This window comes from Callithrix jacchus, chromosome 9, assembly GCF_049354715.1.
Source record: "Callithrix jacchus isolate 240 chromosome 9, calJac240_pri, whole genome shotgun sequence".
Classification (NCBI taxonomy): Eukaryota; Metazoa; Chordata; class Mammalia; order Primates; family Cebidae; genus Callithrix; species Callithrix jacchus.
The window spans coordinates 96,116,140-96,141,668 of record NC_133510.1 but is presented as its reverse complement, the minus strand read 5'-3'; the positions used below and the strand labels follow the sequence as shown (position 1 = coordinate 96,141,668).

Below are 25,529 nucleotides of genomic sequence, written 5' to 3'. Positions count from 1 at the left end.
TCTTCTTGAAGATGTGTAGCTTATGCAGAGCGAATTACTCCCAAGTCCTTGGGGGAATTCAAATATGCAAACAACTAGCATCATGGCAAAGAAAAAGAGCCCTCAGTTGTTTTTTCATTTTGTCCCCTCACTTTTTTTCTCAATAAGTGCAAATTCTACTATAACCTTAGTACCTTAGTAGTTCCCAAACTCCTGGAAAGCTGAAAGCCATTTACTTTGCTTATTACTTATGAAAAGCAATAAAAATTTGAGAGATGTCAAAATTTGCTATTACATTTGTTTAGTCTTTCAAAATACATTGAAATGGATAATAATAATATCTTATTTAGTCCCTGCTGTGTGGCAGAGACTAGAACCATAATGTCATTTACTCCTGACAACAACCACAGAAAGTAGATCTCATTCTCTTGAGAACCATGACAATTGCCATCAACATGATATCGCTATTTGGACTTAGAACTCAATATGACTTAAGTTACTTGTTCTGAAAACTTTTCCTAGAATAGATAAGACTGTAAGCCTACAAATAACTTCTCTGTTTGTGTCAGGAAATTCTGGCTCATCCGTTTATCTGAGACAACAATCTCCTCCCCCTAAGCAAATTGCTCACTCTCATCAAGCCATAGTTCACTCTATACTTGCTTTAAGATCCTCCCTTTGACCATCTTGGGCTAAGGTTACATCACGAGCTTAGCCCAGTTCCAGTCAGTTCCCTTCTTGAAAGACTCTTAAGGTTACTTGAACCCAGATCTCAAAACTATAAACATCCACTGCTGACTTCAGTTTTCTGAGGTACCACCAAGACTTTGTAAAGATGGAGTGTTTTCCTTATTAAATTGTCTGGCAGTATTTGAAGGAGTTTAATAATTCTTGTTTTACAAGTGAGCAAAGAGAGGCCCAGAGTTTCAGTAATTTGTTCAAGTTCACTCCCTTAGTCAAGGATTGGAGCCAGGATTTCAATCCAGAACTGTCTGACTCCATCCCATGTTCCTGATCACTCTGCTATTGTCCCTTTCAGTTTGAATGAAAATCCATTTTCTTCAGTTGTAACCATGGACATATTTGACTTTTGCGGAGTAAGAGACAATCTAAGGAATGGCTGTCTTAGTCTGTTCTTGCTGCTCTAATAAAACATCTTAGATTGAATAATATATTAACAACAGAATTTCTTTCTTACCGTTCTAGAGGCTGGGAAGTCCAACAGCAATGAACCAACAACTGAGTTTGGTGAAGGCCTGTGCCTCATGGGGGTCTTCTTGTGGTGTCCTCACATGGCGGAGAGGCAAATGGACTCTTTTAAGCTCTTTTATTTACTTTATTTCATTTTCAGACAGGGTATTACTGTTACCCAGGCTGGAGTGCAGTGGCACAATCACAGCTCACGGCATCCTCAACCTCCCAGGCTCAAGTGATCCTCCCACTTCAGCCTCCAGAGTAGCTGGGACTATAGGTGTAGTCTTCAGCCTCCAAAGTAGCTGGGACCATGCCTGGCTAATTTTTAAATTTTTTGTAGAGATGGGGTCCCCCTATATTGCACAGCTGTCAAGCCCTTGTATAAGAGCCTTCATTCTATTCATGAGGGCAGAGTCTTCATAACCTAATTATCTCCTAAAAGTCCTGTCTCTTAATACAGCTGCACGGGGATTCAATTCCAGCATGAACTTTGTAGGAGACACAAACTTTCAAACCATAGCAATGGTCTAGTTTACAGTCCTGTGAAAGGCAGTTGCCATGTAACCGTGTAGGTTTAATTGTCTGTGGGAATCCAGTACTATTTCAGAATAAACTCTTACCAGCATTCTCTAAGTGAAAGATGTAGGTCAGGCCAGGGCCAGGAAAACCAAATCTATAATTGGTGTGACCTTTAAACCATCAATAAATTATTCAGCTGGTATATTAGTTTCCTAGAGCTGCTGTTAACAAATTACCTCAAAGTTGGTGGCTTAACACAACAGAAATTTCTTCTAGGTTCTGAAGGCCACAAATTCAAAATCAAGATCTTGCCGGGGCCATGTTCCCTCTGAAGCTTCTGAGTGAGATTCTGTCTCATGCCTCTCTCCTGGATTCTAGTGGCTCCCAGCAACCCTTGCCATTCTGTGTTTTGGGACTTTATAGCTCCAACTTCTGCCTTGGTCTTCATATAGCTCTCTCTTTTTGTCTCTGTTTCTTCTTTGCTCTTTCATGGAAGGACATTTCTCATTGGATTTAAGTCCCATCTCAATCCAGGATTATCTCATCTTAAGACCCTTATCTTAATGACATCTGCAAAGACTTGTAATCAAATAAGATCAGATTCTGAGGTTTTGGGTAGACATATCTTTTGGGAGCCACAATTCAACTCACTACAGCTAGTAAAGTTTATTACTGACCCTGTATTAACATCAGTATTATTACATCTAAATAAAAATGCCAATGAAAAATAATATAAAGAATAATGTGGTAATAGCTCATTTTAAAAAATGTAGTCTTTGAAAATTTTTGATATAAAACCACTGTCAATGAGGTATTCCAGTGACCATATGAAGTTTGATTATAGCAGTGCATACATGGAAATTTTAAACAGATTATTCATGTCATTGATTCTGATGTAGACACAATGGCTTTGTGAAAAGACCATTTTCCAGAAATGTATCAAACATTTATCTAGTGCATATGGGATTGCAAGCACTGGGGAAATACCTACACGATGACGGTACTATCAATGTTCTTTTCCAGTTTGTAAAAAGAGAAAAGTGAGAAGGATGATGGTGAAATGGTAGCTTGATGACCACCTCCAACTTAAAACCATCTGTGGAAGAATATATCAAGGTTCAAAATACATGATTCCCATAGATGTTAGCAAGATTATTTATAATAACTCTATTGTGTTTTCTTCCTGTGTCACTCCCACACTGATAGTATATCAGAGTAATTTCCGAACTGCATATTTTAACGACAGTTAACGAGAATTTAAAAAAATTTTTGACCCTGTGGAAATACATTTTACACTTGACCCAGTATATGTGTCACTGAAATAAGTTTTTCAAGTCAATATTTACTCTTAGAAGCATCATGAATCCTGATATTTTCTATTTTGTTATATTTCATTATTAATTTAAATTGATTTCAAAATTTACTAATGGATAACCACAATTTCTTAAGTAGCATCAATCATTCTTTACCTTATCCACCCCAACACACATATATTAACAGGATTTTGTAATGAGTAGCATTCTTGCATTTCATACAGTTAAATTTTAGACATAATATCATTTATGTTACTGTAGTAGGAAAAACATTTCAGGGGCTTTAAAGACACAGTTCAAGGCCAGTCATGGTGGTTCATGCTTGTAATCCTAGTAATTTGTGGAGGCCAAAGGAGGAAGATCACTTAAGGTCAGGAGTTCTAGACCAGTCTGGGCAACATACTCATACCCCCATGTCTATGAAAAATTTAAAAAATTAGCCAGACATGGTGATGTGCACCTGTAGTCCAACAACTAGGAAGGCTATGGCAGGAAGATGGCTTGAGCCCAGGAGTTCAAGGCTGCAGTGAGCTATGATGGCATCCCAGCCTGATCTACAAAGTAAGATCCTATCTCTCAAAAACAGATACAGTTATTATCCGGGTGTGGTGGCACATGACTGTAATCCCAGCTATTTGGGAGGCTGAGGCAGAAGAATTTCTTGAACCCGGGAGGCAGAGGTTGCAGTGAGCCAAGATCATGCCATTGCACTCTAGCCTGGGCAACAAGAGTGAAACTCCATCTCAAAAAAAGATACAGTTGGGACGAGTGTGGTGCTCATGCCTGTAATCCCAGCACTTTGGGAGGCTGAGGCAGGAGTTTGAGACCAACCTGGCCAACATGGTAAAACCCTGTTTCTACTAAAACTACAAAAATTATCCAGGTGTGGTGGTGTGCACCTGTAATCTCAGCTACTCAGGAAGCTGAGGCTGGAGAATCACTTGAACCCATGAGGTAGAGGTTGTAGTGAGCCAAGATTGCACCATTACACACCAGCCTAGGTGACAAGAGTGAAACTCCATTCCCCCCGCCCTCCCCCCAAAAAGATACAGTTTAGTAACTGAGAAAACCATACAGTAGATGATTTTACATTTGATTGTGTATTGTTAGAACACATTTTTGAGTATATTAATGCATTTAAAACATGAATGAATGATACTTTGCATGTGTTCCTTTTTCCCCACAGACCAATTTTTTTGACTGTTCTACGGTAGCTTCAGCTTGCTCGTGCCTTTGGGTTGCCATGGCACCAACCTTGGCTCTATCTCTGCATAATCTTATAATTCTGCAGTTCTCCACTGGTTAAATCACTCTGCTTCTGTGATTCTGATTGGTTCAGCATGGTCAGCTGCTCGTGTCTGCCCTAGTCAACAGTGATCTGATTGATCGAGATGCTGTAGCCTACATGGCTGCTTTTCATAGATTTTCTAAGGGGGTAGATATGGGTCAGGGTCCCAGAAGTTAATAATACACTAAAATTGGGAAAACTGGAGAAAATTTTAATAAGAAGTGATTTATAAAAGTCTGGGCATAAGAAAACCACAAGGGATAGTATAGTAGAGTGGGGATAACTGCAGGGCACCATTATTACTCCTGGGCCCAAAGAGGCAGTTACTAGAACTTGGGGAAAGAGAGAGCCAAGCGGAGCGGCCTGCTGGACAGGACCTGCAACCTTTAATGAAGGTGTTACCAGCAGTGAATCCGACAGGTGTGCAACAAACTTGATCCTTGCCTCCTCAAGGAAAAAATTCAGCCAAGGGGCATAAGGTAGTGAGAGACAAATTTTAGAGCAGAAGTAAAAGTTTATTAAAAAGTTTTAGCATAGGAAGGAAAGGAAGCAAAGTACACTTGGAAGAGGACCGAGTGGGTGACTTGAGAGATTCAGGTGCCCTGTTTGATCCTTGACTTGGGGTTTTATCCATTGTCATGGTTCCCCGGTTTCTGTTTCTCCCCCCTTGATTCTTCCCTTGAGGGGAGCTATCCTCATGCACAGTGGCCTACCTGCACTTGGGAAGGACCGCATGGACAGTGTGTTTACTGAAGTTATGCTCAGGTTCACTCGAGGCATTTTTTCTATACAAGTTGAGGTTCCTAGAGGAAGGTCATAAACCAGTTAAACTCCACCATTTTGCATCTTAATGCACATGCTTGAGCCTGCTTATCCAACTCCTGAGATCTTATCAGGAAGCTGCTAATCACCAGCTTCGGGTGTTTTCTGCCTTTGTTAGACTAGCTTTCCCTGGTGCCAGCTGAGGCCAATTATTATTTTAGTGAGCCAGTTTAACAGCCTCCCAACCATCACCTGATGGTTGCCTGACATTTCTGGGGTAAGGGGTCTCCCTTCTCCTTCTCTGCTTATATCTGCCTAACTGTCTGGGGTGGGGGGCATGGCAGGGAGGGGAATTTGGAAGAGCGAATACAAAGTATCTCAAAACACAAGGAGTGTAGATAAGAAGGGAATGATTGGCATCTCAATTGCAGAGGTAAATCCACAAAGCTTTCTGGAGGAAAGCTTTTCTTTGGTTTTATAATACGGCTAGAAAAGACTTAGGAATCCCCTAGACGCCAGGTACTGTTCTAAGTTTGTTATCTCTATTAATTCACTGAATACTAAAATAGCCCTCTGAGGAGGATAGTAGAGGTGGAGGGGTGCTTTTCCTTGAAGTCTAACATACATAAAGTGCACACATAAATGACAGATCAATAATTTTCACAAAGGCAACACACTCAGGCAATCAGCCTGCAGATCAAGAAAGAAAACATGACCAACCACCTGAGACTCCCTTTCCAGTCTCCATCACCCTCAATGGTGTTCACATCCAACACCAATACTGAAATCGCCTTTGCAAAAATTATATCAGTGAGAAAAATTGTAACAGTGAGCCAAGCTACCCTCCCAACCCCCGTCTTGCCTTTCCCTTAATTATTCCTGGGCTTCGGGGCTGAGCTGACTCTGGGAGACATTTGTGTTAGTTGAAATGATAATAGGCCTTTGCTCAAACTCAACTGCTTTTGTAAAGCTAAGGGGTGGCCTCCGGGATAGGGTAAGGAGAAGAGCTGGATTCTTGGAAGGTGCAGACATGAAGGATTGTTAGTCCTTATTCCAGAGGTTGCTGGAGATGCAGCTTCCCTAGTGATTCCTGCGGATAACATCACTGTTGTAGGTTGGCTTTTCAAGATATTTTTTCAGGTTTTTCCGCATGTCTGACACCCATGACCTCACCTTGACCTGATGGCTCTGCCTGGAATCCCTAACCCCACTCCTGTGGCCCTACCCAGAAGCAATTCAGTGCACAGGAGGACAGCTTTGACCCTCTATGATTTCATCTCTGCCCCAACCAATCAGCAACAGGCCTAGCTACCCGCCTCACTTCCCCCAAGCTGCCTTTGAATTCCTAACCTAGGAGCTTTGGAGGAGAATGATTTCACTACTAAATTGCTCTCCCGTGTGGCATGGCCATCCTTGTGTCTATAAACTCTTTCTTTATTACAATGCCATGGTTTTTCTTTGTGCAGTGGGCCGCAAGAACCCCTCGGGCAGTTACAACACTATCCTAATATCCAACACCAGTGAGGATTTCTGCCATTTTTGTACTTAATGTACTGAAATCATACCGCACTAATTATTTTGTCTATGACTTCTTTGCTCAATATTATGTTTGCAGCAACAAACTTACTTTGAAAATGGTGGTAAAATATATACAACACAAAATTTACCATTTTATCCAGTTTGAAGTCTACAGTTCAGTGCCATTAAATGCATTCACCAGCATCCATTGCCAGAACTTTCTCCACATCCCAAACAGAAACTCTATACTCATTAAACAATAACTCCATTCTTCCCCTACTCCCCCCAGCCCCTGGTAACCTCTATTCCACTTCCCATCTATGGGAATTTGCCTTTTATAGGCACCTCATATAAGTGGAATCATGAGGTACTGGTCCTTTTGTGTTTGGCTTATTTCACTTGACGTAATGCTTCCCACGTTCATTATCGTTCTCTTTTTATAGGAGAGGAAACTGAGGCACAGGAACATTAAGGAAGGAAGTGGTAAACCCACGACAGAAATCCAGGCAGTCTGGCTCCAGTGCCTGAGTACTTAAGAGTGTCATTAGGCTGTTTATCAAAGAGCCTTGTGTTCACAGAGTCAATGATGATAGTTATTCAAAGCATGGGCTGGTTGGAGTTCTGACTGCTTCTCAGAGCCTACTGACCCAGAATAAGACAACAGGAAATCCACATTTTCTTTTCCTGTGAGGCAAAAGGAAGAGTTTCCCTTTGTCTTCTTTGTCTGGCTAAAGGGCAAACTCTTTCCTCTAATTGCAGACTCTTACTTGATTGCTCCTGCAGTCCCTGCCATTCATCCATTTCTATGATGACTCTGCTCCCACCCCTGAGACCAGCTTCCTGGCACGCACTTCAGAGCCACCATTTGGCTGTCTCAACACTCCCTACTGGGCAAAACTCATCATTCCACTGTGCATGACTCTGTACAATTTGCTCAAAATATCAGTTTTGTGCAGAGCCACTTTTGACACGGGAGCCAGAACAATCCTTTCTGGAGCCAGTGATGCCAGTCTGTTAGGAATGGGGACCCTGGTTAGCACACACCAACCTGTCTCATCCAAAATGAATTCAGGGGCCAGCAGAGACCCAGTCCAAGCTCCTCCCTTACTTTGAGCAGTCAAGCCACAAAGGCCTGGTGCCTATTTATCAACAGTCCGCACATGTCTGACTTGTCTTTGCCAGAATCACTGAATTCCAGCATCTCAGAATGCTGGGTGCCAAGAAAAGGCAGGTAGCCATAGCTGTCTTGGATGGCATGACTCAGCAGCAATGGTGCTCTCCGGCAATGAGGGACTGACTTTTGAACACAGGAATGATGTGCCAACATTAAGCCACAAGCAAAATTTTTATTTTGGGAATTTGCAAACATAAGGCCATTTTTGTACCTATCACACAGTTAAACAAAATTTGCAATACTCTGCCAACAGATTCTCTTTCAGCAATACAATAAATTACATTATCTTTCTGGTCCCATTTGTCATCAAACACAAGAAACAATTTAACCAAAATGCTGGCTCCTCCTCTGCTAGAGCTTTAGTTATTAGTGTTTTGCAGTTCAGTCCTAACTACATTTTCCTCCTGTGTGATCTTACTTATTTAAATGCAATTTGTACTTGTCAGAACCCACTTGGTTACAAGTAACAGAAGCTAACTCAACTCTGAAGCAAAAATGGGAATTCATTGATTCACATCATTGTGATGTTCGCAGAGACCCAGTCCAAGCTCCTCCCTTACTTTGAGCAGTGATGCATCACCACATGGCCTCTCTCCCTCTGTTACTGGGACCTATTTTTCTGTCGTGTTGGCCTCATTTTCATTAGTCTATAGTCCCAAGGTGATTTTTTAAAAAAGGACCTGGTAGTTCCAAGCTTGCTTGTACCAGTTTAGCAATTGTGCTGCAAAGAACAACTTTTCCTTCCTGATTATTCCACCAACAGTCCTTTGGCTAATTCTTATTCAAATGATCTGGCTTATCTGCGTAACCTGGAATAATCACTATCACTGGGTAAATGGCTTGTGCTGACTGTTCAGGACTGAGACTCCTCACTTCTTGGCCAGAGGAGAGTCTGGAACTTTGATTAACAGCCTGTCATGAGTCCTAGCCAAGAAGGAGGGATATTTCTCCAAAAGAAAATCAGGGTTTAACTGGGCATGGTGACTCACACCTGTAATCCCAGCACTTTGGGAGACCGAGGCAGGCAGATCACTAGGTCAAGAGTTCGAGACCAGCCTGGCCAATATGGTGAAACCCCGTGTCCATTAAAAATACAAAAATTTAGTCAGGTGTGGTGGCATGTACCTGTAGTCCCAGCTACTTGGGAGGCTAAGACAGAAGAATTGCTTGAACTTGGGAGGCGGAGGTTGCAGTGAGCCGAGATCACACCACTCCATTCCAGCTTGGGCAACAAAGCAAGACTCTGTCTCAGAAAAAAAGAAAAAGAAAGAAAAGAAAAAGAAAACCAAGACCTTTTTAGCGAAAGATATGGGATATTTTCTCATAAAATTTCTTTCTTTCTGATCCAGACCTCATCCCTGAGGTCAAACAGCTTCCTTGACTCATCCGATGTGCATCTTAATCTTAGTGATATGGTTTGGCTCCCAACCCAAATCTCATCTTGAATTATAATCCCATAATTCCCACATGTTGTGGGAAGGATCCAGTGGGAGATAATGTGAATCATGGGGGTGGTTTCCCTCATACAGTTCTCATGGTAGTGAATAAGTTTCAAGAGAGCTGATGGTTTTATCAGGAGTTTTCACTTTCACATCTTCCTCATTTTTCTCTTGCTGCCACCATGTAAGAAGTGTCTTTCACCTCCTGCCATGATTCTGAGGCCTCCAGCCATGTAGAACTAAGTCTGGTGAAACTTCTTTTTCTTCCCAGCCTCAGATATGTCTTTACCGGCAGCATGAAAATGGACCAATACACTTACCCTGTCCAAAATGTGTCTCTTGATTATGAGCATCACACCCTATCCTATCTCCAGCCTGTATTTTCTTTGTTTACAAGCAAGAAGAACTGGCACTGGCTAATTTAGGCAGGCAGAATGTGCTGGAAGGCTTTGGGACTTGCAGAGTTGATGGTAGGCTGGAGTCCTGGACTTGGAACTAGGAAGCACAGCAACTGCCTTGCAAAGGAAAAACCTTGTTAGGAGGCTGCACCTGGAGGGGCTGAATTTTTTCCTGCTTCAGATTCACATTCCAGGAAAGGATTATCTGATTGGACTGTCTCAGTCATGTATGGCCTCTTGGCTTGACTATAACTCACAAGAAAGAGGTGTTCCCTAACAAGAAATGGGGGTGCTTTTAGGGAAATGGATGCTAGACATTCAAATACCCAACACATACCTTCTCTATACCCTGTTCTTCCCCGGCTTACTAGATGTCTTCTTCATTCAACAAGTTGCTCAAGTTGAAAACCTGGCAGTGCACCTGGATTCCTCACCTCCACATCCAAGGTGTCAGCAAACCCTACAGCTCTGCTTCAAAAAGGTATCCCAACAATGTCTATTTCTGTCTCTTTCACCTCCACTTCCCTCATCCACAACATGATTTTCTCTCAGCTGGAATCCCATAATGGCCTCCAACTGGTTTCTCTGCCTCCCCTTTCGCTCCATACAGCAGGTAGGGTGATCATCTCAAAATATAAAACAAGTCCTGTCACCCCTGCTTAAAGCCTTTCAGTGATAGCTTGTTGATTTTCAAATAACATCTAATCACAAGATGGTCCTATGACAAAGTGGTTATGAACCCAGACTCTGAAGCCAAATTGCATGGGTTCAAATCTAAGTTCCACCCCCTTACCAACTAGATCTCCTTGAAAACGTTATGCAGCCTCTCTGGGCCTCAGTGCCCTCATCTGCAAAGTGGGAATAATAATAATATTTAGTTAGGGTTGTGTAATGATTAAATAACTAACAAATAAAAATTAATTGGAATAGCATCTGCCACAGAGTAAGTGCTACATAAACATTAGCTATGATGATTATAAGGACCCATTCGTTTGGTGCCTGCCCTCTCTCTGACTACATCTCCCTCTACTCTCCATTCTGTGTTTTCATGGTCCCACCAGACGACACCCTGATTTTCTTAGAACATTCCAATTCTTTCTACCTTAACACCTTTACATTGCTCTTCTATATGCCCATGTGTTCTTCTACCAGATTTCACACGGGGAGCTTAAACACCACCTTTTCCAGACAGACCTCATGGTACCTAAAGTCACTCTTCCACCTGCCTTTGTTACTCTGTCCCATCACCCTGTTCATATCCTTCAGTGTGCTTATAACATTGAAATGATCCAATTTATTGCTTTTCTATTGTCTGTCTTCTCTAGAATGTGAGTTCCATGAGAGGAGAAAGCTTGGCAGTCTTGTTCACAGCTCTTAAAAGCATGATTGGCAGTTAATAGGCACTTAATAAATGCTTGTTGAAGGAATTAATGAATTCCAGATTAATTAATTAACTGAAATTAATGAATTCCAAATTCATTCATTAATTCATGCATTCATTCATTAAACTGAAAGAATGAAAAGTTTGCTAAATCAACAGGATCAACCTTGTCATTGGGCATGCACATTTTTACCTCTAGAGTTCCTAGCAACAGTGTGTTTCGAGCTATCACCATTACAAGAATAACAGGGGTGGTAACTCCCAGATAAAAATTCTTCCCTGGATGAATTGTTTTGGGTTTTGAGTTCTGCTTGTTTTGGGTTTCACTGGGCTTCTATTTTTGCTGTTCTATGACTGAGGCAGCTGTAGAACTAGGGAAGTGCGAAAGACAGGGAGTCAGGAATCCTGGCTTCCCATGTGGGATCTGATATTCAGCAGCTGTGTAACTGTGGGAAGTCATCATTTCTCTGAGCCTCAGTTTCCTTGTCTGTAAGGTTGGGGATGAAATATAATGGCTTCCAAGGATATAGAGAAATTGGAACTCTTGTGCATTACTGGTGAAAATGAAAAATGATGCAGCTACTGTGGAAGACATTAGGGAGGTTCCTAAAAAAAATGTAAAAATAGAATTGGCATATAATCCAGCAGTTCCATCTCTAGATATACACCCAAAAGAAAGGAGATACTTGAACTAAAATTTGGACATCCATGTTCATAATAGCATTATTCACAATATCCAAAAGGATAACCCAAATATTGATTAAAGAATTAATGGATAAACAAAATACATACATACACATATGTACACACACACATACACACACACACAATGGAATATATTCAACCTTAAAACGGGAAAAAATTCTGACATAAGCTGCAATATAGGAAAACTTTAAAAACATGCCAAGTGAAATAGGCCAGACACAAAAGGACAAATATCATCTGATTGCCCTTATCTGAGGTACAATTTGACTTCAGAGTAGTTAAATTCATAAAGAAAGGAAGCAAAATGATGGTTACCAGGACCTGGGAGGAAAGAGGGAATGAAGAGTTATTGTTTGGTGGGTATGAGGTTTCAGTGGGGGATGATGGGGGCATTTTAGAGATGGATGGTAGTGATGGTGGTACAGGCGGATGTACTGAATGACACTGAACTGTAAACCCCAAAGGGTTAAAATGTTATGGATCTTTTACCACAATCAAAAAATGATAATGCTCTTCCTCAAGGTAGTTTCAAACATTAAGTAAAATAATGTATGTCTTCACCTACTATAATTGGTATTCATAGTTAAATTGGTGTGAAACTGTAAAAATTGACTGTAGGCAGTGGTAAATAAGGAAAGTCTTTTAATCTTGAAATATTTATCAGCAGAAATGTTACATGCACGTAAGATGTAGTCAGAAGCATCCAGGAAAACAATCGGTGATGGATTAAATGTGTGCCTGGCCACCTTTACCAATATTTCATTCTACTTTAGCCTAACCCAGGGTAAGTGGAGGGAAGTCCTTCTCTGCAAATAACTGTATCATTATCACTATTTATTCTAAAGCAGGCTAGCATGTTAACAGATGGGATGAGAGAGGAGGCTTGCAATGTGCTTTGCAGTGGGACTTTGCTTGTGCTCCTGTATCACTAGGAGATGTATAGGTTACCAGGTTGTTCCTGCAATTTTGTGCTGGGCCCAGAATGACAGAAGTTTAATCTCACTTCAAAAAGAGTGTTAAATATGCCATGGCTCCCTTTCCCTTGTGTATAGTTGTTGCTCAACCAGGGATGGAGTGAGATCCACTGAATGAAGAAGACTATGGCTGGAACAGGATCTGGGGGAAAGAGCAGAAGCTCAATTTGGGATGAATTTGAGACACCCAAGTGGGGAAGTTGGGTGAGCAGATGCTCTGGAGTACAAAGGTCTTGAATATAAAGCCCTCAGCCCAGGGATCAGAGCAGAGTGATGCTCCACGAATTGCAGTTGCCTTCTGTTCCCATATCCCTGACTCCCAAATTTTGTTCATGAAAACTCATAGAAGAGAAGACTCCCAAGTCAGTACTGATCTACATTATTATGTTTCTTCTCCTTACCCATAGCAGCCTGGAGCTGCTTTATAGAAATAAATGTCTTGATCCAAGGACCAAGTTGGTTTCCTTAACCTCAGCTTTATAAAGAAGATGACATAGGCCAGGCGTAATGGCTCACACCTGTAATCCCAGCACTTTGGGACGCCGAGGCTGGTGGATCTCCTGAGGTCAGGCGTTCCAGACCAGCCTGGCCAACATGGTAAAACCCCGTCTCTACTAAAAAAAAAAAAATACCAAAAAAAAAAAAAAAATTAGCCAGGTGTGGTGGCACACACCTGTAATCCCAGCTACTTCGGGAGGCTGGGAATTGCTTGAACCTGGGAGCTAGAGGTTGCAGTGAGCCGAGATGATGCCATTGCACTCCAGCCTGGGCAACAGAGTGAACTCTGTCTCAACAAAAAAAAGATGACATAATTGGGGATACAGTTCCTCTTTCCTCTTTCCAGAGGATCAGCCAGCAAAAAAGTTCATCGCTTTTACTCAGTGTTCTTCATATGTTTTTTTCTCTGCCCTTAAAACATGCACCTTGTGCCAGGGGAATGGTTTCCTCTTTGGATCCCTCAAAACAGCTCCAATTAATACTTTTCTCATTGATTCCAATTAATATTTTTGTTTTTTTTCTCTCCTGCTCCAGAATAATCTTCCTTTTTGTCCTTACTTTCTCCAATTCTCCTATCTCCCTTCCAATTCTCCCCAAACCTTGAATCTGGTCATTCACTGGAGACACCATTTTCACAACTAGCTGGTATTTTGAGTCTTGGTTTCCTTGAACAAGGTGGTGAGAGATTGTTTTTGAAATTCTTCTGGAATTAACTCCTGAAAGAATTGCTGCCGGAGAAGCCTCAGATGGTCTAATGACCACTGGGCATTTAGGTGATCAAGATGGTTGGAAGAGACCCCCTTGTGTTTCTGTTTCCAAGGGTAGTATCCACCCTTACCCTGTGGGTCCTTTTAGCTTGCAGACGGTAGCCACGAATCAAGAAGTGCCTATCATTCCACCCGGAGCAAGCACCTTGCCTGCATTTACATTGGGTGAAAAGTTTTATCAGGGGGCCAGCTCCTGGAGTTTCAGGTTTTGAAGCTAGTCCCTGAAGATTGGGGAAAATATGCCTAGTGAGGAAGAGGAGAAGGTGAGGGAACAGCTTCTGGAAGCAGCAATACATTCTTGTCTTCTGACTCCTCCTCCTGTCTGTGCAACAGGAAGAGGGGCTGTACATGCTACAGGGCCCTCACTTTCATGTTTGGTGCTATCTCTGCAAAGTTTTTATTTTCTAGGATTGGCTGTAAACAGGAGGCACACCATGCTTCCTGTATGGCTTGTTGGCTTTTATGTGACAGGTGTGTCTCATGGCAGGAACAACAGCTCAAGTGTGGCCGAGTCTCATCAAGAGGGCTTCTCCACTCAGTTGTCCTTCTGTTTCAGCTGATTCTTGGCTCTGTGCTTGTGAGCATCTGGGAAACTGGGCATGGAAGTAATCCCACCCTTTGTTCGATAACTAGCAGACATGCAGGCGAGACAAGCCAGGAGCACAGCCAATTCCCTTAAGGAGTGTGGGCAGAGACCATGCCAGTGGGAGGACAGGAGGCAGGGGCCCTAAGCACTGCCATCAGTGCACCAAGCCAAGCTGGCATGCTCAGCCTCTGGCACAGGCTCCAGGTCTCTGACCCCCCCTCTTATTCCATCCTTCCTGAGGATTCATTAGTGCCTAGCGGAACACAGAAGGCTTTTTATAGGCATCCTCGTTCAGCCTTGGTAGGGTTGCTGAAAACAAAAAAATATTTCTGGAGTGGAAAGATCTTCAGAAATGTTCTTGCCAAAAATCTTTTATTTAGTTCTTTATCACAGGTCATATTTCTGCAGGGAGGATTTTCCTAACACCTTCAGAGCTCAGAGGGGTGTCATATGCATGAGATATCTGTGTGTCAAGATGGGAAGAGCACAGTAGGGGTATAAGAAGGTTGGCTTCAACTTTAAAGTTATGGAGGTTTCCAGAATCACGAAGCCAATAGCACCAATCACCCAAACCCCAAAAGTACTGAGGTCCTGTAGGAATGCTCAGTCACACTCATTGTTTCCATGGAAACAATAGAACTTTCTGATATAAAATAGAACACAACCTATAGACATCACCCTTACAAATCTAGAGATCTGGTTTTCATCTCTGCTTCTTGGGCTGGGGCCAGCTTTTCCTGTTGTCTCTTTTATGGAATTTGAAATAAGGAGCTAAAGGAAAACTCCTAAATGGGAAAAAAGACTTCATTCCCTGAGTCTAAAGAAGGAGTCAGTGAATCGGTTTCAAATTAGCAAGTTTTGACTAGCAGCTTTCCTGCACGACGTCAGAGACCCCACACTGAGCTTGTTTTTAAGTGAGTCCCTGAGTTGTTCTTCTTGTTTTCCAGTGTCGGGACTTCTAAATTACAGGGGGAACAGCCCAGGAACGGAAAAACTGCTCTCATCTGCTTTCTGGCCTCTCTCCAGACTAGAGCAGCTGTGAATATCTTGAGGTTTCTATGTGGCCTGTCAGAGACTGCTGGTTCGAATAATCCTGATGAGATTTGGAGACAGAGCACAGGCACATGAACATTTATAGGCAGAGTAGAATCTTTATCCCTTTCAGGCTCATCAGAATGTCACTGTCACCACGGATAAATCAATGATGATGTCTTATCCATTACCTCAGCACCTCACATAGAGAGCATGATGTAATGGAAGGAGCCCTACTGCAGGGCTCAGAATCCCAGGTTCTGGTCCTGATTCTGCCTCCATGAACTGTGTGACCTTGGATAAGTCGCTTACCTTCTCTGAGCTTTACTTTAGTCATCTGTAAAGGGTGAGGGGGAGACACAAGATGACCTTTTTGTTTCTGTTTCTCTTTCTCTTTATTATAAAGACACAAAAAACTTACCATCTTAACCATTTTTAAGTGTACATTTCAGTAGTACTAAGTATATTCACATCATTATAGAACAGATTTTCAGAACAACTTCATTTTGCAAATCTGAAACTCTGTAGCCATGAAACAACTCCCCTTCTTCTCTTTCTCGAAGCCTCTAGCAGCCACCATTATACTTTCCGTGTCTAGGCCTCTTCTACGACCTCATATAAGGGACACCATACAGTAAGTACACTTTCTGCTTGCGACGGACTTATTTCACCTAGCATAAAATCCTCAATGTTCATTCATATTGTAGCAGGTGTCAGGATCTCCTTCCTTTTTAAGGCTGAATGATATTCCATTGCATGTAGATACCACATTTCGTTTATCTATTCATCCACTGATGGACATTTGGGTTGTTTCCAGCTCTTGGCTATTGTGAGTAGTGCCGCTTTAACCATGAGTATTCAAATATCTGCTCAAGACCCTGCTCTTGATCCTTTGCATATATACCCAGAAGTAGGATGGCTGGATCACATTCTAGTTCTAGTTTTAATTTTTTGAGGAACGACCGTACTGTTTTCACAATGGCTGTACCAATTTACCTTCCTTCTAAGAGCAAACAAGGGTGGTAATTTCTCCACATTCTTATCAACACTTTTTATTATCTGCTGTTTTTCATAGTAACCATCCTAATGGGCATGAGGTGATATATCTTTGTGGTTTGGATTTGATTTGCATTTCTCTGATGATTATTGACTGTTCATCTTTAACATTTATACCTCTAGATTCTTTCTGTCTTCAACCAACTTTTTAAGCACTCTTTTCTTTCTTTACAGGGACAGACGATAGTTAATTACCAAGAAATTGAATCTATCAATGACTCTGTGGGGTTTGGTTTTTGTGGGTTTATTTATTTATTTATTTTTGCGTGCTGGGCTTTTGCAGTGTGTAAGTGATGGGGAATGAGGACGTGTTCTTCAGGACTTGATATAATTGAATGTCTGTCATTTGAAGGAAAGTGTGGGGTGGAATCTTGTTCCCTCCAAAACTAAAGCTTCTTCAAAACTGACTATATGTTGATTATTTTTCTAAGTGCATTACATATATTAACATATTTAATCTTTACAGCAACAACAATCTTATGAGGTAAGTGTTAGTATTATTCTTATTTCACAATGATGAAACTGAGGCACAGGGAGGGCAAGTAACTTGCCTGAGGTCACACAGCTAGTCAGTTAAAGCCAGAGGTCTCTCTGCCTCCTGTCTCTCTCATTCCCAGCCATTGCCTTGGATAAAAAGCCTCTTTAATCTTTATCCTATTACACAGGGAGGCTTTTTGTCTTCCTCCCTTTTCTCCTTTCCTTCCACGTCATTCAACTGTGCCCTCTGGAACTGTATTCATATATCCTTAACATTTCTTGTAAATGTTTCATCTGTCTTCTGCTATCAGCTGAACCTTAGTCTTTCCTGAGGTTCCTGCTTCCCTTTGATCCTTCTCAAGTAGTGAGGGCTCATACTCACCTGCCCTCTGCCCCTCTGGTCTGGGAGTTAGGAATTAATATCTGTCTTGCTCTCCAAAGCGATTGCCAGATCACTGTTTCTTCTCTCTTCTGTAGAATTCCCATTGACTTTGTGGTTCACACCTCATCCTACATCATCCCTATTGTGTGTCAATCTGCCCCTCAGTCTCCAACATTCACATAAGAGTTTTGGCTGGGTGCGGTGCCTCACTCCTGTAATCCCAGCACTTTGGGAAGCCGAGGTGGGTGGATCACCTGAGGTCAGGAGTTTGAGACCAGCCTGGCCAACAAGGTGAAACCCAGTTTCTACTAAAAATACAAAAATTAGCCAGGTGTGGTGGTGCACGCCTGTAGTCTCAGCTACTCTGGAGGCTGAGGTATAAGAATCTCCTGAACCTAGGAGGTGGAGGTTGCAGTGAGCCGAGATCCCACCATTGCACTCCAGTCTGGGCGACAAGATTGAAACTCTGTCTGCCTCAAAAAAAAAAAAAAAAAAAAAAGATTTTGGCAGCAGGCTTATGACTTTTCTGTCTCTCATGTTCTGCCAACTGCCAGCTGGGTGACTCCAGTGTCCAGGAGGATAGTCCTTCTGATGCACTCACTCTTCTGATCTTCAGTTTCAGCCTTGATGTTTTCACGTAGCCTCTACTTTGCCATTTGGGATTTCAACAGCCCTACCTTGCTGCATCATGGCTCAGGATTCCCTCATCCCCAAATCTCAAACTTCTGTGTCCTCACAGCTCACTCATTCCCTTTCCCCTGCTCCCCTAGGTCCTAGACTCTTCCTTATCCGCCCAGTCTACATTCCCTCCTGGCTTATTCCCCATCCTCATGGTCATCTGGACTGTTTCTCATTCATATCATTAGCAGTATTTATGCCCATATCCACCTTTTTTTCCTCCTATTTTGGAGAATAAAGCATCTCTCCTTCCTTCAAAATCAATACTTCAACCTGTGTGCTCCATGCCTGCTCTCCCTTCTCAAGGTTCTTCCTTCCCTGTCAATCATTCCCTCTCTGCCCTATGTGTTCACCTTCCTCTGTGTCCCTGTGGCCAGGCTCAATTCTTTCCCTCTGTCTCCCTCTAACAGGTGAATAGGCTCAACTCTCTCCGTCCTCCCTCTTGCCCTTGACCCTACTTCCCTCCCTCCACTGCTGTGCAACCTTGCTCCTTCTCCAAATTTCTGGAAAGAGAGTCTATACATACTCATCTCCTTTTCACCCTTTTCTCCACTGAAATTTGGCTTCTGTCCGCAAAGTATTTAGGTTCATGTGAGGCTGGGTTAGAAGTTTGAGGGTGGTGAGTGAATGTATGATACCTGCCACTGACTCAGTGGAGGTGAAGGCTGAGTGGTCTTCTAGGAATTCAGGGCGTGGGGATGAGTGAGCTTGAGGAGCATGGCAATGTATGCAATGTGCATGCGTGGGAAAGAAGGTGTAAAAAGATGGAGTGCCTCTTTGCACATCTCAATTGAAGTTCAACTTGCATATTAACTGGAACATAAAAGTGAAAGTGTTTCTCCCTCCTTTGCCCCTGAACTTTGGAGCTGAGGTTTCTTCTTTGTACAGCATGGGGTGGGACCAAATTGTCATCTGATCCCTTCCAGCTCTCCTTGTCTTCCTATAACAGAATTTCTCCTAGCAATGTCTTGAGTTTGTAGCTGCCTAGGAGACAAGCCTTTCAAAAATTCCTTACAAAAAGGCCTGTGTTCTTTCCACAGGGTGTTTTAAACAAATATCAACAAAAAAAAAGTTTTTAAAAGACACTGAAACTCATTTCATAATAGCCTGTAACCTCATTGTGCCTCTGGTTGTGTAAGTGAAACCAATGTGTGTGCGGTATTGATGGTTTTATAAGAATTAAAGCCATGATGTGGTTTCCATACAAGTTAGAGTATGTGCATTTCAAAGAGATTTTCAGACACAACTTGAAGGAATGACTATGATTTGGTTAAATTTTTGGTCAAAGAAAAGCTGATTGTTTATAGAGAGATCGGGGCTTTTGTGGATGGAGCTGGACAAAAAGAATATGAAAAGAATGAAGAATTCAATCAGGCAGTAAAGAGATTAGTTGAATCCAGCCTAGGCTAGGGGTTGCTGAATTCCATCTGCCCAAATTAAGCTGCTCTAAAAGGGCCAGTATGTTTGCTATTGCAGGAGAATCCAACATGTTCTGACCCTAAAAGGTTATCTTTATAATAGCAATATAAACTCTGTAACATTTTAATCTTGGGATTCTAAAGGTGAAAGATTATAGAGATAATTTGTAAATAGAACTGGAATGTTTAAGATAATTCCATTTATATTTTGAAGTTTATTTGATTAGACTTGCAACAAGAGATCTTTAAATGCTAGAGAGGTTATTGCTTGTTAATGGTTATAACTTCTTCCTGTCGAGAATTTGAAACACATAAAAATAAATCTGAATATATTATACTTATAAATGCAGTTTAAAATCAAGATTATTTAATTGATTAAATTTGTACATGAGATTGATTCTTTAAGCAGTTTAGTCTGTCAATTGGAGTTTCTGGGAAATTGTCAGAGAAATTTCGAAGGCGATTTTCTTGTTTTACCAGTCTTGTAAATAGAGTCATAGTTTGGACTGAAAGTAATGAAAACCATGTTTTAAAATTTGTAACTTTGGTAATGTGAATATGAATTTAAAAGTGAATTCACTGAAAAGGCTTTCTATGGAAAAGGCCCATGATATGGGGTACAGGAAGAGGATGAGCAAAAAGAGGAATAATGAAAATATCCAGAGGGTAGGAGGAAGCTAAGGTGTCTGGTGCTGCTAGAAGGAGAGTACCCCACAAATGTATTGCTGTGTACTGAGGACTGTGACCTGAACTATTTTCCCTTACATATTTATAACATGGATATTTTTGAGAGTGCCCAAGTTTTTAATCTTTATCTTTGCATGTCCTTATTTTAGAGGTAACAGATCAGGATTAAACTAGAACAAGGTAACACCCGATACTGAATGACACGTTAGCTAGATGGGGAATATTGATTGGTTTCTCAGCAGTTGAAGAGCAATGTTATATAACTGCCAATTGATTATCTTATTTTGACTCTTCCAGAAACTGAGGACCAAAAAGAGGTAAAAAAGAAATAAGCAAAAGTGCTTAAATAACCAGCAGATAAAACCAAACCCATGTTCACTTGTGGCTCTCTCAGTTGACTTGGACTAAATGGTGAAGTTGCAGAAGCAATTGTCTTGGAGATGTCTCAGATTTCCCCTGCTTTCTCCCCCACTTAAGTTATGCCTTTGTCTTCTCTGCACATTGGAGAGAATGTGCAGTTCTCAGGGAGGAGTTGGTCTACACTCTGATGCGAATTTAATTTTTTGGGGAAACTTCTTTCTAAGTCTTGTGTTCAGTTGCGGATTGGAAGTAATGGCACAAGGCTACCCCTACGCACCTTCACTGAGAATGCCATGAAGGGAGGCCAGGTACAGGTAGGAAACCACATCATTTATATGCCCGCAGAGAGATTTTTGTAAGAGAAAGAGTTGCTAATACTTGCTCTGGGACTGTCCCAGCAGATGGGATAGATGGTAGTCCTATTTATAGGTCAGCAGTTCTTAATCCAGGCTAGTCGTCATAATCATTGGAAGAGATGTTTTAAACAAATTCTATGGCTGACATTTCCCATTCATATTCTGGTTCGGTTGATTTGGGATACAGTTCACATTCAGGCCTACTGGAAGAACAACGACTGGAATCCCAGGGATTAGTTCACTATCTGGCAAGGATTACTTAAAGCAGGTGCACAGTGCACCCTGCACTCTGTTTACTTCTTGTTCTTACAACAACAGCACGGTCAGGATGTAGAGGCACAGCAGACTTCTTCCATTTTACTTACATGGAAGAGAAAGTCCCAAGTATTACAGTTCTAACGATAGGCTCTAAACTTCATCTTGTCCTCTGCTTATCTCTTTCTCCCTTCTCATTCATCTGTCCCTCTTGTGTTTTTCTTCTCCCCTTCATGTTTTTCTAGAACACTCTCATAGGCTGCCTCTGGCTCCTTTTACTGGCCATTTATCCATATTGTTTTTATATTCTTCAGAATAAGTAAAACTGAACATATCACTGTTAGTTTTGAGAACAAGATACTAAGAATCTCTCTTCTCTGCCTGGATGAAGTGACAAGGAGTTTTACAAATATAATACTACTTCATTCCATCCTCAGTACAAACCTGGAAGCGGGAGCTGAACTCCCCAAAAGGTTTTTGCTTGGACTGGGCTCATTTTAGTTTTCATCGTCATGAGCACACATTGATTGAGTGTCTAGTACAGGCAGGGTGCTGAGGCCAGCTTATGCTGTCCTGAGCTTGCTAATTAGATCGCACTGCTCTTTCCTTGGTGCACCCTGTCTTGTGGTATTGATTAAAACCAGTACATTATTAATAAATCTTGAAAACTTAAGTTCTTTGTCTTGCTTTTCAAAAATAATTGTATTCTCTCCAATTCCACAAGTGCTACGTCTTCAAAAATACAGAAAAGCACACAATGAAGCTAAAGATCACCAATAATTCTACTAACCAGAGAAAATTACTGTTAACTTTTTCATATATATCCAACCCTCTTTTTGCTGAACATATGTGCACACATGTTTGTAGCATCCTTATACTTTATATGCATAGATTTGACCATTGCAAGTATCTTGTATCATTTTTTATTTTTCCACAGTGTTTACAGTATGTATCATGGTTGAATGGACCAAGGTTCCATTATTTAACTGACCATTATTTATTTATATTACCAAATCTTTGTTGATTTCTTGAATTGTTTCCATTCCCACTTTTAAAAACAAGCCTGTGTTATCTAGCCCAGTTAACCTTCAGATATCAAGGCTGTAGGCAAATAGTTGTAAACACAGAAAGTGAATACATATAATCTGATTCCATTCTGAGAAATCTACTAGACAATAAATGTATCCCACCAGGAAATGATGAGACATCAGCAAAGCATTGATGGCAAGCGCCGATTACATTTAATTGTACCTCTAAGACTTAAACAAAGATGAGAACAGAGGTGAAAGTATCATATGTAAATATTATACATTCTGATAAATTAGAGATTGTACAACTGAAAACACGGGAGAAGAAAAATGAAAAGGAGGAAGTAAAATAAGACCATTGATTGATATGTAGGTAATAAGTGACAGTCTGAAGATACCATTTAAAGATACAAACCAATTGTAGAAGTCCGTATAAGAAAAGCGGAGTATGACCATTACAAAATTCAGTATTAGTAAGAAGGTAACCACTATATTAAAAGTATAAATCTTTTTAAATACCAATATATATATAACAATAAAAAGGAGAAATGTTTGATTATATTTGTAAGCATAAACATCAAGAATAATCTATAAATTCATAAAACTAGACACTGAAGAGGGATGGGGACAATAAGAGAATATAAAGGATAGGAATAGGGTTATGGTTTTTTTAGAATTTGCTTTCTTGTAGTTTTGATTTTTGAACTATGTAAAAATTATACATATTCAAAAAATAAAATAAGGGCAACACTGAAATTGACTATAAAGAGAAACAAACCTGTGTATCAAATTGTACAGCAAGTATTCCTACATAGAAAGCAGAATTAATTCAAATACATCTTTTTCTTATAGACAGAGTCTCACTCCGTCATCAGGCGCCAGGCTGGAGTGCGGTGGCGCGACCTCGGCTCACTGCAACCTCTGCCTCTCGGGTTCAAGCAATTCTCCTGCCTCAGCCTCCCAAGTAGCTGGGACTACAGGCATGCACCACCATACCCAGCTAATTTTTTTTGTATTTTTAGTAGAGACAGGGTTTCACCATGTTAGCCAGGATGGTCTCGATCTCTTGACCTCGTGGTCTGTCCGCCTCAGCCTCCCAAAGTGCTGGGATTAGAGGCGTGAGCCACGGTGCCCGGCCACTTTTTTTTTTTATTTTGAGACAGAGTCTCACATTGTTGCCCAGGCTGGAGTGCAGTGGTTCGATCTCGTATCACTGCAACCTCTGCCTCCCAAATTCAAGTGATCTTCCCACCTCAGCCTCCTGAGTAGCTGTGATTACAGGCATGCATCACCATAACCAACTAATTTTTGTATTTTTAGTAGAGATAGGGTTTTGCCATGTTGGCCAGACTGGTTTTGAACTCTTGGACTCAAGTGATCTGCCTTCCTTGGCCTTCCAAAGAGCTGTGATTACAGGAATGAGACACCATGCCCACCATCAAATAAATCTTTAATACAGCTTAATAAGATATACTTTATGAAGAGAAAGAACTTCAAAGAAATATTTAATTTTACTTGTTTATGTAGTGATATAATACTAAGAATAATTACTAAGTAATACTAAGAATACTAAGAATAATTACTAAGTAATACTAAGAATACTAAGAATAATTACTAAATAATACTAAGAATATTTTGCACATATTGAAGCATATAGCAAACAATAAATGTTTTGGAAATGAGGGTTCTCACTATGGGAGAAGATAAAATATGAAAAGGGAGAACAGAGGAAGATTTTTCCATGATATAGGATTTGAATAGGAGGTATCAGTATCAACTCATGTTTCTTGAAAGACAAATTTCTTAGTTCTGTGCATTGACAGGGTCCAGAAACAATGCTATTCCACTAGCAATGAGCACACGTAGCAGCCAAATCTTGGTTTCTAAACAGCATTCTTCATTGAAGAGAACCAGGGAAGCTTGGAGAAACTGCTGATTCTACGTGTGAGACAGGGAAAGTGCAAGGTGAGCCTAGAATCGTGTGCCAGAAAGGAAAGAAATGCTCAAAGACCAATGGAACTGGATCAAAATGATGCCGTAACCAGATTACGGTTGCTCCCATTGGACAAATTTGAGTCAATCTGAGCATCTAAAAAATAATGATGGTAATGAGAGAAAAGGGAACATTTTTCTTTACAAAAGAATGCCAACTAACAAATGTAGAAAGAAAACAGAAGTGGAAAATTACTGGACATGCTGCCACTGTAGTACATGTACCTTTGAAGGATTCAGAATTTTAAAATTATATATAAGATCATTTGGTGACAATTGGCAATTTAAAAACTCTGTATTAGATAATATAATCAATGCTAAATATATTGAGGTTGGAACTATGGTTATGAGGAGCATGTTGTCGTTATTAGGAGACACAAGCTGAAATGTTTAAAGTTTGTCATAATATCTATAAACTAATTTGGATGAAACAGCAAAAAATAAGTACATATAATAAGAGTGATAACGCAGATGTGGCAAAATGTTAAAAATTGGTGAATCTAGGCAAAGGTTAGAGGTGTTTGTTATTTGGTAACTTTGATATTTTTAAAAGAACAAAAAGCTGAGGTTCAAAAGCTGCTTCATTATAAAAGAAAGAGATAATGTAACACTAAGGTATTGTAAAATTACAACATCAACACTTTAAAATCACTAATAAGATAATGGATCTAGGCAATGAACATCAATACCTGCTAAAACCATTAGGTGAAAAATTGATGAAAAAGCATATAATGAGGGGATTAGGCTGAGAGCACTTGAATCTGCTAACTGATGTACACACCACTAAAAATGGGATGGACAGCCTTATGTGACTACTGACGTGATGTAATATGAAGTACACATAGCCACCTATAAAAAGTATTCTTACCTGAAAAAGAAAGAAACAGAACCTGGATTCAATTGAGCCTCAGGCTCTAATTACCAGTTTACAGGGGATTAAAAAAAAAGATTAAATGATACAAGAAGGAGACAATTGGCCAAATCCAGAATATGAGAAATTCTACAGGACAAAATAACCTTATTTTTTCAACATATAAATGGCATAATAAAAAATGGAAACACTGTCATAGATTACAGAGATTTAAGAGAAATACCAACTAAATCTAACCTATGAAACTTTTGGATACAGATTTAAACAAATTGTAAAAAGACATTTTTGACAATCTGAAATTGCACATGAACATGTATTAGAGGATATTCAGAAATTATTGCTAATTTGAATGGTGAAAGAAAGATATCAGGCTAATATTAATTTCCCCCAAAAATTTATTTTTAAAATATTACAACTAAAGTATTTAAGAGACTAATGCCAG

The 25,529-nt window shown here is 40.6% G+C and overlaps 1 long non-coding RNA gene across 2 annotated transcripts in view; it reads left to right on the top strand.

Annotated features, from left to right (window-relative positions):
* LOC103795360 (uncharacterized) overlaps positions 1-25,529 on the top strand; it is a 273,323-nt gene that overhangs the window by 220,097 nt on the left and 27,697 nt on the right. Inside the window, exon 7 of one of the 2 annotated variants that reach the window (XR_013521989.1) lies at positions 9,956-10,451. The exons of the other annotated variant lie outside the window; for it this stretch is intronic. This is a non-coding gene — a long non-coding RNA (uncharacterized LOC103795360). Of the gene's footprint in view, positions 1-9,955; positions 10,452-25,529 lie in introns of those variants that run through there. 2 annotated transcript variants of the gene reach the window in all.